Source organism: Trachymyrmex septentrionalis, unplaced genomic scaffold (genome assembly GCF_001594115.1).
Source record: "Trachymyrmex septentrionalis isolate Tsep2-gDNA-1 unplaced genomic scaffold, Tsep1.0 scaffold60, whole genome shotgun sequence".
NCBI classification, from domain to species: domain Eukaryota; kingdom Metazoa; phylum Arthropoda; class Insecta; order Hymenoptera; family Formicidae; genus Trachymyrmex; species Trachymyrmex septentrionalis.
The window spans coordinates 3,195,087-3,197,822 of NW_017305779.1; positions in this window are offsets into that span (position 1 = coordinate 3,195,087).

Here is a 2,736-nt window from a genome sequence, read left to right on the forward strand (position 1 = left end):
TAGAATATATCTTTTGAACAATCATATAAATAGTAAATTCGTCGCAATTACCATCAGCAATTGCCATCGGGTGAATTCCCTCCCTCCCGGGCTTTCCTCTGTGCTCCTCTATTCTCCTCGTCACGCTCAACTAATAGAAAACTCGACAACATTGAACTATATCGAGAATTATTACCTAGACTATAAAATTCCAACAACTAATTGGGCGCCCCCTCTATCCAAGAAACTAATGTGTACTAATACCAGGCGCCCTGCCCTTCACCCCTCACCGTCGATCATCGTTCTGGATCTCGTCCTTGGATCGCCCTCGATCTCTTCCCGTTTTTTTTTTTTCTTATTGATCCCTCGATGTTCAACCGATTGGTCCATTTAGCCGTTCGATATTTTTATATCCCGGCCTCGAGTCTTAAAGACTTATCGCGCGCTTCCAATTTATTTAATGATTAAGAATTTTATCATACAAATTTGTTAGACTATTACTAAATAAGTCCACTTCGTTACGCTTTTGGCGCATTACGTATAATCTTGAGTCCCGATTCGTTAAAGTGTCTAATTAAAGGCCAATCAGAAGTGCAAATAGTCTCCCTCCTAGCGGAGTCCAGTCTCGTTTTCGAAGGAAATCGTGATGTACGCCGCCCGGTTTCCTGTACATTCGACGATCTTGCCGATGTAATTATTAACTAATATTAAGTCTTGCGGGAGACTTCGAGAGATTCGCTCGGCCAGCGACATCGAAGGACGACGAGAGATCGATCGACGATGGTTTACGATCCAGGACAATCGAATCGATCGGCAACCACCCTCATCCACCGTGCTTGTATGAGAAAACTAAGAAAGAACGTTCACAAAAAGTATACACCTTTCTCTCTCTCTCTCTCTCTCTCTCTCTCTCTCATACGCACATTTTCTCGCTTTCTAGAGTTCTTTCTCTCTGTCTCTCATTCTTTCGCTCGCAGACACGCACGCTCAAACGCGAGAATCAAGGATCTCGCTGCTTCCTCTCTCTCTCTCTCTCTCTCTCTCTCTCTCTCTCTCTCTCTCTCTCTCTCTCTGGCTCTCTCCTCTCCCATGCGTGAAATGAAATTTCTTGAAACTTCTCGACGGATCTCTTCCAAGCAGCTTACTAAAAACCGACTCAAGGATGGAGGCGAATTACAGCGAATTACGACGACACGCGAATCGCCGCGTGCGCTTTTTGATTATTATATTTCAGCGGAGAGAGATTCGTCCCGCCGGTCGCGGGTTTTATCGGGAGAATCGCGCGGCAATGTATCACGCTATCGGGCCGAGGCTCAAAGCGAGAATCGCGATAGGGGCTCGCTCGCGGGGGAATACAGAATCGATTAGGAGGTGGGTGGGGGTGGGGGTGGGGTTGGGGGTTATTTCGTTATGAGATACGAGGCAATTATCTGTCATAATTACTCAGACTCCATTGCGGCTTGAACGGCGGTTAATTTACATAAGACCGATAGCATCTTACACGCCGCAGGGATAATCCCGCGCGAGGCGCTCCGTGTCCCCGACCGGCAAAGGACGATAAATCTTTCTCTATGTATATACGGAATTCAACCCCCCGACCGCGTGATCGTGCACATATGGAGCGTTGTCACATTTGGGAACGTGCCAATTCTCGATGCTAAATATTTTACTAATTAAAATTATATGCACCGAAAGTCATATTCTCGCCTCTTATTATCGCTTATAGCGAAAAATATAGTACAGTACCCTCTACAGACGCTAACAACCCCTTCCAACTCGTGTTTGATTTCGTATATTTTATATATTTAATAGCATATTACGTTAGAAAAGAAATTAGTAATACGTATAATTATATGGATTCGTGATACACATATACATCATACGCGGGCGATAAGGACATGATAATATCATGATAAGGACCTATAATGTTAGCCAGAGTATGGAAAGGGTTAAACCAATTATATAGCCGCGGTCGAGGGTAATTAATAAATCTAGCACGTAACTTTCTCAGTTATTCGCTGTCTGCTTGATATTTGAGAAAAATAATATCTGATACGCTATTATATGACTAAGTTGCTTGCGAGGTCACCAATGATCGGCCGAAATCTCGGCGGGCCGTAGCCGCGCTTCTCTTCGGAGTTGCGTTCCACTATATCCGGTGGATTGAAATCAACAGTTTAAAGCTCGCATCCCGACGATACGTAAAGAGTAGATTGGTACAAAAAGACGGTGGAATTAATTATTTATAAGATAAATGTAATAATGAACAAAAAGCACTGACAAGCTGCAAAATACATACAGAGAGGTACAAATAATCGGGAACAAATCGCAATCTTCGGGATTGGCGTGTCGTATTAAATTAAACTTTACGCCGTGTGTCTGTGTGTATGCACATGTGTGTACTTGTGTAATTTTTGTTTTTTTACAAACGCTGCATACGCGTCGTATGCGATCTCATAGTCGTTCGGATAATAATCTTCTTGGCGCCGCTCTCGATCAACGAAAGGACTGTCAGCGACTGATTAAGTATCGTCAGTGTTAATTAATGCGTCACGCGGTTCTTTTTTGTTTTTTTTTCTTCTCTTCCTTTCATCACAAACGCTCTCTCTTTCTCTCTCTCTCTCTCTCTCTTTCTCTCTCGTTTCCATCACATTCTCTCGTTCCCTTTTTCTCTCTTCCTCTTGCTCTTCCTCTTATTCTCTCTCTCTCTCTCTCTCTCTCTCTCTCTCTCTCTCTCTCTCTCTCTCTCTCTCTCAC